The 14691-nt window shown below is 49.1% G+C and overlaps 1 protein-coding gene across 3 annotated transcripts in view; it reads left to right on the forward strand.

Moving 5' to 3' along the window:
- Positions 1-12847: 12847 nt before the first annotated feature.
- The window catches only part of SMAD5 (SMAD family member 5), a 53133-nt gene continuing 51289 nt past the window's right edge, over positions 12848-14691 (forward strand). Inside the window, exon 1 of one of the 3 annotated variants that reach the window (XM_053912838.1) lies at positions 12848-12976. The gene's annotated coding sequence lies outside the window, so the exon portion shown is untranslated. The other 2 variants (XM_053912839.1, XM_053912837.1) reach the window with 2 other exon arrangements.

Consider the following 14691-nt stretch of genomic DNA (forward strand, 5'->3'; position numbering starts at 1 on the left):
AGGGCCCAGACGCAAAGGGCCGGGGGAGGCTCAGGGCTCCCGGGTAAGCTGGAAGGTAGTGAGCAGGCGAGACCACTGAATCCCTCTCCCCATGCCAGAGAGGGCAAGGGGACCTGGACTCATCCTGGGGCCTGTTCCCAGGTCCCAGCTGCAGAGAATGAGCTAGTGAATGAGCACCTTCTTTTCCTTTTGTGGGGGTAACCTCATTAAATAGGAGCCCTTCCTCTCTACTGTTGGGACTCGCAGGCACGAATTGTCCTCTAGGTCCAGAGGACAGTGAAGTGCTATTTCCAGTGCTTTCATAAGGGGAATGTTTACAGAATTCACTCTGTGGTCTTGAACCAATCTGCTGACCCCTGACTGGCCAGCCAGACACAGGGGCCACACACACACACACACACACACACACACCGAAGGGCCTAGAGACCCACCTCTCCAGTGAAAATTTGTGTGGGTGCCAACCTGTGCTGGAACACTGACCTGGTCAAAATAAGTGAAGTCTCCACAATTCAAACAAACAAATAAAATCAATGTCTTTTAAGAGAATGGGAGCAAAGTCTGCAGGAGCCCCAAGTCCTCTCCACCCACTTAACACATAATCAGAGGAAAAACGGGATTGTTTTCCCTGTTAATTTGGGGCATTCCTCCTACACTTTTCCCTCAAGGTAATAAGAGAAAAATAAAATTGCCTTTTGTATGTTTTGCATCAGAATTCAGTGAACAAACGCTGCGAGCTACTGTGCACCGTGATGTCCCAAGCAGCGCGGCAAAGAATTGGACAGACATGTCCTTATCCCGTCTCTGCGTCACAGAAATAAGGCCGGGTGCAATAGCCCTTCCCACGGGGGCTCTGGGGTGTCTAGTCATCTAGGAGTCATGGCAGAGGCCCCCTGCACCCTACCCCAGAAGGAAGCGACATTTAACACCTGGAAGGGAAAAAGCATCATTTCCTGGTCCTCCCTGGGGCCTGTTTGTCCCAGTCGTACTTTCCCAGCTCCTCTGACAGTCCATCTCATCCCTGCCCTTCCTATCAGTTGCTGTGCATGTGAGTGGGGCCCTGGTCCCTACAGTTACAGGGTCACAGCAAAACAAGAAAGTGATACAAGCCTTGGGAGTGCCACTGGCAGTGTGCTGGTGTGGCTGAGTGGTCCCAGCCTGGCCTCGGTTAGAAGCCACAGGTGAGACAGTGACGTGTTCCTGAGATGCTGGTGGAGAGCTCGTCCTTTGAGTCACCCCATCTTCCTGTCTCCTTCTCCTCCACACCTGTGCACCTCCGATGCCAACAGCCTTGCTCTTCACTGGGCAGGCAGCTGTGGGAGGCCCAGCTGTGACCTGTGACGCACAGTTAGGGCAAGTCCAAAGCACCAGCCCTGGGCTGTCCCACCCACCTCTCCAGGCCACGTCCACTCCCATTCTGTCCAAAATTGTTCTTCCCTCAGTTTCTCATTGTCTCCTCCACACCTTCCTGTACCTGAGGTGTTCACACACACTATTCCTTCCTCTGCCTGGAAGACTTCCTCCCCGCTCCTCCCCCCCCAGACTTCCCCCTCAATGAACTCCTGTTCATCCTTCAGATCTGAGCTCCAGCCCGTCTTCATCAGAGCCGTCCTCCCTGCCCCCGGTTCTGTGCGCTCATTGGCTCCTGTTCCTTTTCATACCACGTGCTTATTTGATTAATACCTGTCTCTCCTACTAGGTTGTACGATCTGTGTGGGCAGGACCCGGGTCTGTTTTTGCTCACCACTGTGTCTGGCATCCGCTACAAAGCCTGTCACGTTGCAAGCTATCAGTACAAGTATGATGAATGCGCGCATGAATGATAAGTCCCGGGATGCCTCCCGTGGGGGAAGCTGTCTGCACCAGGCAGGCTCCCTGGCCCCCGCTTCGTGTGCTGGGCTGGCAGAAGTGGAGCCCAGGAAGCTCAGGTGTCTGCCGTGCCCACGGCAGCCTTGTCAGGAAGGCCACCTGGCCACTTCAGTCCCGCAAGTGTGGTTTTGACTTGTGCTGTGTGGTGTGAGTAGAAGCAGCCCTGTGGCTCTGTCCACAGTTGCCTGGCTGAGGAGTGGTGCCCCTGCCAAGGCGCCAATGGGCTGGGTGCGAGAGAAGCCAATGCTTTGTGAGGAGGCTTGGCATCAAGTTCTACCCAATAGAATTCATTTTGGGCGGTGGTGGGCTTGGGAGTTTCTCTTGGGAAGTCCGTCCAGAACCAGGAATTCTGGAAAAGCGCAAAGAAGGAAGGTCATTTTAGGGCTGGCTGAGAACCCAATCACACCCTGAGCTACTGTTCCAGTAGCCCTGGGACCAGAGTGACTTCGTGGCCGGGGAAACCACTCTCCTCGCCACCCTGCACTGCTGGAGAGCCTTGTAATATGCCTTCTTGACCACCAGTCACTTGTGTTCATCCCTTGCTTTCAATTTTAAGGAGTAAAAACACCCCCAGTGTGAGGATGAGGAGTGAGTTTTTCTCTCTGTGTTTGTCCTTATTGTGTGCTGTGCAGAAAAATAAAAAGGGCCTCTTTGGTGTCTCCTTAAGTCTGCTAAGAGTCTCTAAAAGTGGCAGCTAGAAACTACTCAGCAAAACAAACCTGTGTCTAGTGCCTGTTATCCTGATCTGCTCACGCGGCGGAGGGGCCTGAGCTGCTGATGAGATGGTTTGTGGTATCCCAGTGGTTCCAGGGCCGCTGGGGTCTTACAGGGAACGATGGCAGCTGGCAAAGGCCCGGCCAGCATGTGCCTGTGTGGTGAGAACCAGCACCCGAGGCGCGAGATCCTCCAGGAGTCCATGCGACGTGGGTGCTTGGGTTGTCTGGGTGCCTCTAGTTACTCCAACCTGTTTGTGGCTCTGTCAGTGTTGCGAAGACCACAAAATCAAGCAGGGTGTGAGTATATCTGCTTCCCCAAGAGTAGTTATAGACGTCCAAAATGGATTCCAGGCATGCGATGACGAGGTGAGTAGAGGGAGTGGAAAAATGCGCAGTGTAGGAAGTCTAGCTCAGCCAATGCTGATCATAGAATCAAGAGGCTGTTTGGGGATCATCTTATTGGGGCAGACCCGAGACCAAGCCGTCTGCGGCTGTCTTCCCAGCCCGACTGCACTCCACGTGAGCAGGGGCTCTGCCTGCTTTTTCATTCTAAGCATTCCCAGTGTCTAGCCCAGAGCCTGGCACATAGCAAGCAGTCCAGAAATGTTGTTGTTGTTTTTTTTTAGTGAATACATGAATCAGAAGGGAGGTTTCACCCATGAAACCAGGGGTAGGAACAGGGGACTGACTGAAGGAAGAGATGGGGGGAGGGTCAAGGAGAGAAGTGGGTGTACTTTTCCACTGATAGCTTTATCTCTGAATAACCTTATTTTTCATGAATAAATAGAGGAACGTATGGAGCAATTTTCTTACCATTATAGTGCATATAATACAAATTCATCCGGCAATCATAAGCAAGTAAGATAAATGTGTAACCTATAAGAGAAATAGGTTTCTTTCCTGTGGTCCTGGAAACCAGAAGCAGTCCCCAGATGGCTTCTGCTCAGACCCCGGAGCCATCACAGCCAGGACCACATTGAAGTTCAGACATCTCATTTTTGACAGAATGTCCTGGCAGCGGGCTCCCACTGTGCCGGCTGGGACACATTCAGGGCAGGAGACTTTGTTGCCTTCTTACCTCATGTGCAAAGCATCTGCACCCTGGTTTTCAGTACAGAGTGCATAGTGCGCTTACAAAAGCAGGTTTGCGGAAGCAACACCGATGAGATCAACATGCTTTCAGCACGCCTCCTCTCTACAATGGAACAGGGCACCACGTGACTTGGGCAGCCAGAGTTGACTTAGAGGAGCTTAACTGATTTGATTCATCGGTTCAAATCACCTTTAATGTGGCACATTAGTAATGCCACCATATTGTAAGTGATACATCCACAGAGGCATTAGTCATTACACAAATAGAATTAATAGGTTTCACTACACTTCAAGATAAACATGTTGGAACAGTAACTCCATTCACCCAGGGCCTTTTGAGCTTGCTCGGGGCCCTTACCTGACTGTTAGAATAAATACAAAGTTTTACGGCTTCCTTGCTCTGTGTGACTTCACCATCACCAAACGCCACATATTCAGTTTAAAAATCACAATTGTGTCCATTGACACATTTATTTATTTATCCGTGCATTCATTCACTCTCTTACTTAGTAACCTATTGTTTCTTCCCAGTTCAGTTCACAGAGTATTGTGGTTCCCTAGCTATTATCATAGCTTTCAGCAGCACCCTTTTGTTGGGGTGCAAAAGATTAGAGTGTTTCGGGGAGACTGAGATGGGGGAGCAGGCATCACACGCAGTCGTTACAGCAGGAGCCTGGGTGTCGGGCTCGTCTGGGCTTGAATTCCAGTCCATTTCTGGTGATCTGTACACACTCAGGAGTTGACTTCCTTTTCTTATCTGGAAAGTGGCTGTGAAATCCCTCACATCTTACCACCCTACGTTGTGTTGCGTAGCTCTTCCTTCTGCAGCTTCCATAACGCCTACCATCAGGAAAAGCCCCTGGAGCAGCAGGAGGCCTTGAGAAGGAGGAGTTCAAGTTGGCCTGGGAAGGACGGAGAGGCCAGGCTGCAGGAGGGAAGTTTCCCTCCAGAGCTTGCTGTGAAAGCCAAGGTGTGTTGATGGGGATGTGATGGCAAGTCAGCAGCTGTGGGGACAGCAAAGAGACCAGTTTCCTGCCAGGGGAAAGTAGGGCGGTAGAGGGGGAGGTGGGAGGAGTTGGAAGGGACTGGCTGGTGGGAAGCAGAGAATGTAAGACTTTCCAGAGTGCACGCAGTAAGGAATGGGGCATAGGGTACAGAGTATTACACGCAAATCCTGTTATATTTTTCAATGATCAGCAAAACACTTTGGAAAACATCGATTCTTAAAAAAACAAACTAAAAAAACAAACAAGCAAAAATAACAATAAACTCTGTCCAAGGCAGAGAGTTAGACACATTTCTGGGAGCCATAAGCCCAAGTAGGTTGTGGAAATATGCACAGTCACACCAGCTGGTTCCTTAGTGGCTAGTGCCTCAGTTTCCTCATTTATAAAAAGGAGGCTGATAATGTTGGCAAAAATAACTACATTGTAAGTTTACTGTGATGCTTAATAAAACATATAAAGCACATTGCTCTGTACTTAGCATAAAGTACCTGTTCGATCAGTATTAGCCATTATACTCATAAATGCCTGGCAAGATGTTACATTAACTTATTGTTTATTGCTGTTTGTGTGATTTTAAATAATTTTTATTCTTTTTGCATTTTCTCTATAGTTTGGATTTTTTTCAATAAACATGCAACACTTTTGTAAAGGCTATGAAGCTTTTTTTTAAAAAAAAAATCCATACTTAGCAATGAAACATTTCAGGAAATGTAGTCTAGATGGAGGCAGCCCTGCCTGTACCAACCTTTCAAATGACGCTACTGAATAGTTTAACCCTTCAGCGTTTCAGAGAAGGGTCTTTGTTTTACATTTTCATGACTGAATAATGGCCTATTATATGCGAGAGCTTTTTATAAAACAAGGGGCTCCTCCACTGTAAATACCTGGGTTTACAGTTTTGCAGAGACAGATTCTGATACTCAAGTCTCCGACTCTTCCATGTTTAAATGGTCAAGCATCTTGAAGATGAACGCACGCAAACATTCCCCAGGAGACTGCGAGTTTCCCCAGGCCGACCAAGTACCTCTTCCCTTTGTATTGCCAGTACTCGGCACAGTGCCAGGCACAAGGTGGGTACTACATCAATATTTTAAGTTGACTGAACAAGTGAATGAATGGATGTTAACTCTAAGGGCTGAGTTTCTGCGTGGGAGGTAGAGAGAGTGGGATGCCCTATCCCATATTAAAATTTGATTAGGAAATTTTAAAAAAGGAAATGGAAACAAAGTGATTTTACTAGAAGCAAACATAAAACAAAAATTGGAGCAGGAAGTTGAATGACTCTTTATTGAGGGCACACAGCCCTTTAGAACCTGATCTAAGTGTTGAGGACTCTGTTGGGACGAGGAGCTTAATTCCAATGGGGAATACAGACTTTGATCAAGTCACAACATGTGAGAAGTGAGTCCCAACCTGGAAGGAGCTGGGTGCTTTGGAAGTGTATAATGGGGACCCAATCCAGATGGGGTGGAAGGCCAGGTGGAGCAGAGGTGGCTATGGAAGGCTTTTGTAAAAGAGGGACAATTAAGCTGAGACCCAGCCTGATGAGGAGATAGGTGACAAGTGGTGACAAGCAGAGCATTTCAGAAGTTACCCAGGTGGAGAGTGAGAGCAAGCAGGGGGAACGCAGGCGCACAGCCCTGAGTTGGGGAAGAGCTTGTGGCATGTGCGGGACAGAAAGAAGGCCAGTGTGGGCAAGGCACAGGTGAGGATGTCAGCAAGGGCAGGGACTGGGTCACTCAGGGCAGGGCCACGGTAGCGAGTTTGACTTCGCCAAATGAAAAGACCTCGAAGAGCTTTAATTTGAAAGTGACCACAACCTTATTTACATTTTCAACATGTAGTAGTTGTCATGTGATCAAAGGCTTGGAGCGAGGCTGAGTTGAAGGCGAACATAGTGCAGGTGAGCAGAGAGAGTGCGTGACCTGGACTAGGACTTGGACCTGACTGTCCTTCAGTAGTAGATGTGGAGGGAGTGGGTAGGTGTCAAATATGGTTTGAAGGTAGAACTGATGAGACGTGTTGCTGGGTTGGAAATGGGAGGACAACCGATGTAACCTTGCCTACTGCATCAAACCCCAGCCCTGGCTCTTCCTTATGTCCATGCTGCACCCCCCAACCCACTTCATGGGTTTCTTTTTCTACCAAGTACTTATTACCATACATCATACTAAATTGTACTTGTTTTCATATTTTAAAAAATTGCCTGCATACTCTATGAGAGCTGGGAGTTTTGGCCTGTTTCGTTTAGTGTCTTGTTTCTGGTGCCCAAAGCATGCTTGATGCACCCTGGCTGGTGTGGCTCAGTGGACTGAGTGCTGGCCTGCAAACCAATGGGTTGCCTGTTCCATTTTCAGTCAGGGCACATGCCTGGGTTGTGGGCCAGGTCGCCAGTGGGGAGCGCACAAGAGGCAGCCACACATTGATGTTTCTCTCCCTCTCTTCTTCCCTTCTCCTCTCTCAAAAATAAACAAATAGGTAAAATGCTTTTTTTAAAAAAAGCCATGCTTGATGCACAGTAGGCATTCCCTAAATATTTGTTACATCATCGGAAGAGAGAGTTAATACATGAATAAATACATGAGGGTCAGAGACAGGGACAAGTGAAGAGTGCTTTAGTCGGCTATTGCTGCAAAACACCCAGCCCCAGAACCTCAGTGGTGAACCACAAGAAACATTGGTTTTTCCCCACTTAGGGGTCTGCGAGTCAGCTTGGGTAGTGGAGCTTCAGGTTGCCGGTCTGTCGAACTAGGCTCCAGACTCTGGGTTGGGATCGGCTCTGCTCTACGTGTATTTTTATCCTCTCTGGACCAATGGCTACCTGGTCCATTCTTCTAAGGGTAAATGACAAAGGTACAATAGACCAAGCCATCCATCAAGCGCAGCTAAAGACTAGGTTCATGTCATGTCCACTGGCTAAATCAACATGGCCAAAGTCAACATCGAAGGGGCCAGGAAGTACATGCCACCTTCTCTAGGAAAAGATACTGCAAAGTCACGCGGCAAAGGGTATAACTGTGTAATTCTACCACATGGCAGGAGTGAAGAATTAGGACAATAGTCCAATACACCACAGATGACTGCCAGGTATGAGCTGCTATGTGATGGGCCTGCCGTTTATCGACATGGTGAAGATTGGAGCAGGGCCAGGTTGGGGAGGAAGAATGACAACCATCAGGGGCTCAGAGCTGGACCTGATACGTCCAGTGAGACTGCCAAGTGCAGATGTTGTAAGTGATGGGAGCAAAACTAGTTAAACGAAGTCAGAATGCACAGGCTGATGTGATGCGGAAGTGCAAGGAGGATCTTCAGCGCTTTGGGCACAGCAGGATCCATGGCTTCTCCATGTGTCATCTCTTTGGCTTCATATCCAAGCAAAGTCCCACTACGTGGTAGCAGATGGTCCCTGGCAGCCTTGGAGTCACCCTCACCTTAGCAATGACAAGAAGAAAGACTTCTTTCTTTCAACATCCATACATCAGGCTAAGGGATGGCATGTGTCACTTTGCTTGGCCAATATGCCTGTCTACGAACCAATCACAGTGGCCGGGCTAATGGAGAACTATGCCAGCCCTGCTGGGCCACGTGCCCAACCCTGCGGTGGGATGTCTGGGGCTGTGGTTGGTAAAGGAGAGCAATGGCACCGTACAGGAAGCAGGAGAAAGGGGATTAGAGAGCACGGCAGCCAGACAAAATCCAAAATCTGGAGTCCAGTAGAGACATTAAGAGGGTAGTTTAAGGGCTTGAAGTTCAAGTCCAAAATGGAAACGGAAATTTAGGGATTATCTGTGATAGGTTGTACCAGAGGCCTGACAATGAATAAGATCAGCTATTAAAGTAGGAAGAGAAGAGGGTCTACTCTCAGATACAATGAATATACATTTTATGTAACAAATGAATTTGCAAAGAATTTTTTAGAAGTTGCTGGCATGTCAATGAAAATAGATGTTTTTAAAACAAACATTTGTGTGGCACTTACCGTGTGCCAGGCACTGTTCTGAGCACCTAACAGGTCTATATTCATTTAATCCTCATAATAATTCTATTCAATCGATACTATTACTCTCCCCATTTCACAGATGAGGAGACTGAGGCACAGACTGGCTAAAGCTTCTGCAAGTTCACACAGGTAGCAAGACAGTCTGTGTTCAAACCAGGAAGTCTGGCTTCAGAGTTCTCATAACGGAGATTTATGCTGTTGAAAGGCATCCTAGAGAACGTGAAGTTTCTGTCTCCTTCACCTCTCCCCAGTTCCACAGCACTCCCCAATTTTCACCTGCTGCTCTGGATTTGTGGTGGAGCGCACATGTGGTTTGGCTCTTCCGAGATTACGTCTCTGAGGATGAAAACTGAGAATGCAGAACCGTGGAGGTCAGTTGAGTTAACGTGGAGAGTGTTTGCCATCAGGAAGAACAGATGCTGCTTAAGTCAGGAAGAAATGAGTGTTCACTCCAAGCCCTGCTTTAGAAAGCCTCTTTGTTTTACGACCCTGGGTGCAAGCAACCCTTTTAATTTTGTGTTTTGGATTCCAGCCATGGGAGGCCCTCTTTCATGTAGCAGATGGCTAGAGATAGGCAAGCCGGGTTCCTACCCTCTCCATCAGGCAGCCTTCCCAAGAGAGGACTCTCCCAATTATGTTGCTCGGAAAAAGAGAAGATAACTCAAAATGGACACATTAAATTTGCACCACACATAAAGTAAGCACTGCTTTAAGCATCTGCAAACATTTGGAGGTCAGGAAACCCTTTGAGACTCTGACTAAAGCTATAGACTTTTTTTTTTTTTTGCAGGAAACTTGTACATAGATATGTACACAAAAATGTTCACATTCATTCCAGGGGCTCACAGAGTCTCTCCGATCTGTCCCTGGAGCTTCAAGGGCTCTGTAGCCCTGAGATGCCCGTGCTCCTGGTGGAGACAGCTGTCATTCTTTTACTTTCCTTTTCCTTGTTTCAACCTGGTCAGATTCTCAACTTCTGAGTTGTGAAAATAAGGGTCTGTGGGTTATTAAAGAAACATTTCACATCAGAACACTCAAATTTCACTGGAAAAAAATCCGCTCAAATACCGGATGAAATCATTGTAGTGTATCTTCTGGCTGGCCCAGGACTTTGCTCCTTCTGTTAAGAACTAACAGGAGGTTCTTTTGAAAATGGTAACATGATTTTTTTTCTCTCTTGGATGGGGTTGTGGATTATGTCTTTGCACTGCATTTCTTGAGGGGGAGGCTCTCTCTTCTCCCGGCGTTTCCCCATTTAACTCTGGCTCCTGCACCATTTCCCATATTAAGGGGTGGGGGTGGGGCACTCTGGCAGTTGAAGAATATATAGAATTTTCAGAACTTGGAAAGACAGCTTTATTGTTTCCAGGACACTGTCTGGAGGAGTGGCTCAAACTGAAATCTATTTCTTGCTCTGATGTCCGCTTGCCGTGACTGTCTGAGGTAGTGGCTACCGGCTGAGTCTCCCCGACGACTTGCATCCGCTGATGCTTCTGTGCTGCGTGACCCCTGCAAACATGATCACATTCTTCCAGTTCTCCTGGGTGTGGACTGGTCATTTAGGATGAGTCTTCTGAGCTTCAGCGAACGGTAGAATCAAGATATTTATTAAGGATATTAAAATCGAAAACAAATTGCCCTACATTTTAAAATAAAAAAATTAAAATATGGAAAAACTGAGTTAATTCTTCCAGTTCTTCATGTCTCATATTTCCTGAAAATTACCTCCTTTTTGGATCTGGAAAATTCAAGGTGGGGGCAGGTCATGGACTAAACATTTAGACTGGCTCTGTCCACCAAACGAGCAATTAAAGCAATTACTGGAAAAATTCAAAGAAAAGGCCCATTTTCCCCCTAAACATTAACCCAATTAAAGAAAAACGATTTTGGGCTTGAATCAGGGTTTCTCGATCTCAGCACTGTTGACAGTTGGGGCTGGATAATTCTTGGTAGAAGGAGGCTGTCGTGTGTCGGGTAGAAAGTTAGCAGCACCCGTGGAGTCGGCTCAGTAGGTGCCAGTAGCACCACCTTGGTGCCGTGACGAGACTGTCTTCCAACCTTATGGAGTACGTGCACAGGCGCCCCTCGCTGAGGAGCGCGGGCCTCAGTTATCCAGACACAGTCTGGCTTCTCTACAGGTCCAGTACAATGGAGTATTTATTTTATCTGATCTTTATCGCAAGACTGCTAAACTAAAAAGGGATGTGCCTCTTTTGATACCTTACGGATTATCTATTGGTCCAGATCATCTCGTTCTTCATTTGTTTTTAGATCTCAGTTGATTGCCCCAAACAGGGACTTCCTTACTCTAGTTCTCTGGTGCTGGCAGGCCTGTTCATTTTCTGCGTGGTATCTTTTCAACTATGTGGGTATTTAGTGATCTGCCTGATGTTATACCCTACGCGGTCCGGCTAATTGCTCAGCCCCGGGGGTGGGCGGTGGGCGGCAGGCAGCTGGTGTGCTGATAAAGTTTCCATTCCTCCCTTGTAGGTTATCATCTCCAACATAAGACCTAAGTGGAGCCCACATAGCAACCAACTTGGAGAGGTTGGAGTCTCTGGTTGATTTGATCAGGATGTGGACACACAGTTCAGGAAGCAAAACTGTTGGCTTTGACATTATAAATGTGATTATTAAAAGGCTTCCTATAATAACACATTGTTCCTCTCGTTTGTGCAGGGACTGCAAGACAGCAAGCAATTTGTTTTGGGAAGGAGTTTACTATCTGTTTGCAGTAAGAAGTGACTCTAGTGTACAAAACATTTAAACCAACTTGTTATGTCTTATACTACTCAACGAAGCACTCTGCAAACATCAGTTGGGGGGGGAGGGGCGGGAAGCATCCTCCAAGGCAGGGTTATAGGCACTTCTGGGAGTTGTAAACCCATGCAGGCTCCAGAAATATGTGCCTTCCAAGGGCTGGAAAATTCTGAATTAACAACAAATAATCAGAGAGTGTGACAAAGAGTTAAAGTACACAGACTTTACTTTCACAAAGTTTATGATGTAGTAAAGGGGTTTAAGATGCAGACCTGAGATTGCAAATGATGGCCAGCAGGCTAAATCCGGACCATGAATTTGTTTTGCTTGGCTCCTACAGGGTCGGCCCCCTGAATGGCTGAGAAAGCGAGTGTAACAGAGAGAAGGAATGAAAGGAGTTGCTAAACATATAAAACAAAGTTTTTCATTAAAATGCAGATTTCCAGCTGTTTTCGAGAAATCAGAAGACCTGCCAGCACCGGGTCCTTATTCCTGCATTTCCCCCTGGTGACAGTTGACGGAGTGGAAAAGCAGCTGCCCCCTTTGATCAGAGCAGGCGCCCTCTCTGGTGCCCACCTTGACCCAAGGCCCCGCCTTGCAGGGCCTCTGTCCACAGTCGACAGGGCCGCCCTAACGCGGACTTCAGCAACATTTCGTTTGTCTCTTCACAGCGGAAAAAAAAAAAAAACCGGCTGAAGGAGCCTGGAGCAAAGTAGCAACTGTCCACTGTGTGTGTCAGATGGGAGCACCCTGGCCCCAGCGGCGAAGGTGGCGCTAATGGTCAGGCTGGGGGTACGTTTTGCAGGCAGGGCTAGGAGGAGCTCGTGGTGCATTGGGCTAAGGTATGAGAGGATTAAAAATGACCCCCCCTTTTTTTTTTTTACTTTATTTAAAAAGGAAGCCTATAGCAGAATATTGGAAAATCGGTACTGAACTTTTAAAATAAAAACAATTATTTAAATGTTTTTCAGAAACGTGTTTTGAAGCCCCTTTTTCACAGAAAGAGGACGTTCTTCACTCAGATTTATATTACAAGTCGGCAAAAGTAGCAAAGCTGCACCCGACGACGATGTCTTTATTTACACTTTGTAGACCACTGAGAAAATCCCCAACTGTCCGTGTCGAGGACAATCATTTTATTATAAAGTGGTTAGAGGAGACGACTCGTGGCTGTTGTGGTGGTGGGAACTAGCCGACCCCCCTCCCCGCCATCATCCTTAGCCTGGCCACTGTGGCGAGAAGCCTCGGGATGGTCGGAAACCGGGGTCGGCCGGAGCCGAGCCCAGCGCCGAGGTCCCTCCGGCCGCCGGAGTCAGGCGGCCCTGCCCAGCCGCCCGCGGCGGTCACACGGCGGCTTCTGCGCACGCGCTGGCCCCGGGGCGGGGGGCGGGGGAAGTCCTCCGCTCCTTCCCTCCCTCATCCGGGTCCCGGGCGAGCGGGCGCCGTGCGCGTGTCCCGCCACCGAGCTGCTAATAAAGTTGCACTGAGGGGAAGCGCAGCGACGGCGCCGGGGAGTGCGCCCCGCCGGCCGGAGAGTGAGTGTGGGGCCCGGGGCGGGCCGGCGGGAGCAGGGGCTGCAGGCTCTTCCCGGACGCTGCTCGCCCTCCAGCCCTAGAGGCCGGACTCGGGTCGAGGCGGGGGCGTTCGGCCGCGGACGGAGCGGAAACCACCCGGGCCTGCGGGGCGGGAGGTAGGCCGAGTCCCGGCCTGCTGGGGTCCGGGCAGGCGGGCGGCGGTGGGCAGCCCGTCGGGTCGCAGGGCCTCGCCCGCGGGCGGGGGCGGGGCGGAGGCTGGTTCGGGTCCCGGCGCCGCGGTAACCCCGGGACTGTGGACGGGGCGTTCGGACGCCCACGGCGGGGCGGGGGCGGGGGCGGGGGGGGCGTCCCCGGGCCCGCCTCTGTGCAGAGGACCGGTTTGTTTGTCCCCATCTAAGCACCACTCAGTGCACACCCTCCGTGCGCTGCTGGGCCCGGGCGAGCAGCCCGGTCGGCTGCCGTGCAAAGCTGACCAGCGGCTCGATGAATCCGCGCCGCCGTCGCTTTGTGTTTCAAAGATAAGGATCCACGCTTATCGGTGGGAATTACGCCCTGGGCAGTTGCGACCTGCTCCGGCGCTCTGCTGGGTGTGAGACCTGGTTTCTGCCACTTGCCGTGCCAGTTTTCACCGCTTGCAGAGATTTCTTCCACTTCATGAAAAACTTGTGCATAGCTGCAAGGAGAATGCCAAGCAGTGCGTTCGTGCTCATCGTATTCACCCCCTGCCCGGGTCCTTCCTTCGGTCTCAGTACTCACGATTCCGATGCCACTTTCTCCCCCTCGCCCTCCCCTCTTCCTCCTGTCCCCTTTCAGCTGCTGCTCTTACTACGTGGAGTTTGGAGCCTAAGCTTTGAAAACTCCAGTGTGGCGCCCGTCCTAAGTTGGAGCATGCTCGGTAGCCAAAACAGATTTTGGTTGCAGAAAAGAAGTGGGACGAGGATAGTGGGTATTTGGACGTGTGCCCGCTTCCTGACAAAATGTCCCAATTCTGGTTTGGATGGCATTGGAGAGCGGAGCTGTAGGCCAGCCCGGAGGTGAGGAATGCCCGAACACCCTGGGCCAGATCTCTATCTTGATTGCGGAGGCTTTGTTTCCGGACCAGCTGGAGGTCTAGAGGAGGAAAAAAGCATTCCTGGCCGCCTGTGCCTTGAAATGGGTGTGGTGCTGAGTATATCTTGTTTACCTTATCTTTCTATGGAAAAAGTTTTCCAGCCTGGTTGAGTTTTCACTCCTGCCTGTTGCTGATCACTACCGAACGTGTTCTTATCTAGCAACAAAGATTGGAAAGGGGAGAGGCTGTGGCTTGGCCCCATAGGAGTCGAGAGGAGAGGATCCTTGAGTTGCTGTTTTAAAAAATTCTTAAAAAAAAAAAAAATACTAGAGTACGTGAATTTCCTTGAAGTACCCAGATCGCCTAGAGTGAATTAGTTTTTAATGTTACTTGGAAAACTGAAAGGTTGAAAACTTTACTCCCAGTGGTTATAGTAACATCCAAGTAGTTTAAAATTTCTGCTAGATACCAATGCTAGTGTTCCTTGTGCAGTAACTGATACTCAGACACATGCCATTGTTTCACAGCTCTTGGTTCCACTATCGGTGTGAAATAAGTGGGTTCCAGATTAAGTGAGGAGTTATTTTTAGATCTGAACAAATTACTTTATATACTTTCTTTTACTCCTTGGCTAACTGTTTCCTCTAAGGCAAACTTGGAGATT

This window comes from Desmodus rotundus, chromosome 10 (genome assembly GCF_022682495.2).
Source record: "Desmodus rotundus isolate HL8 chromosome 10, HLdesRot8A.1, whole genome shotgun sequence".
Classification (NCBI taxonomy): Eukaryota; Metazoa; Chordata; class Mammalia; order Chiroptera; family Phyllostomidae; genus Desmodus; species Desmodus rotundus.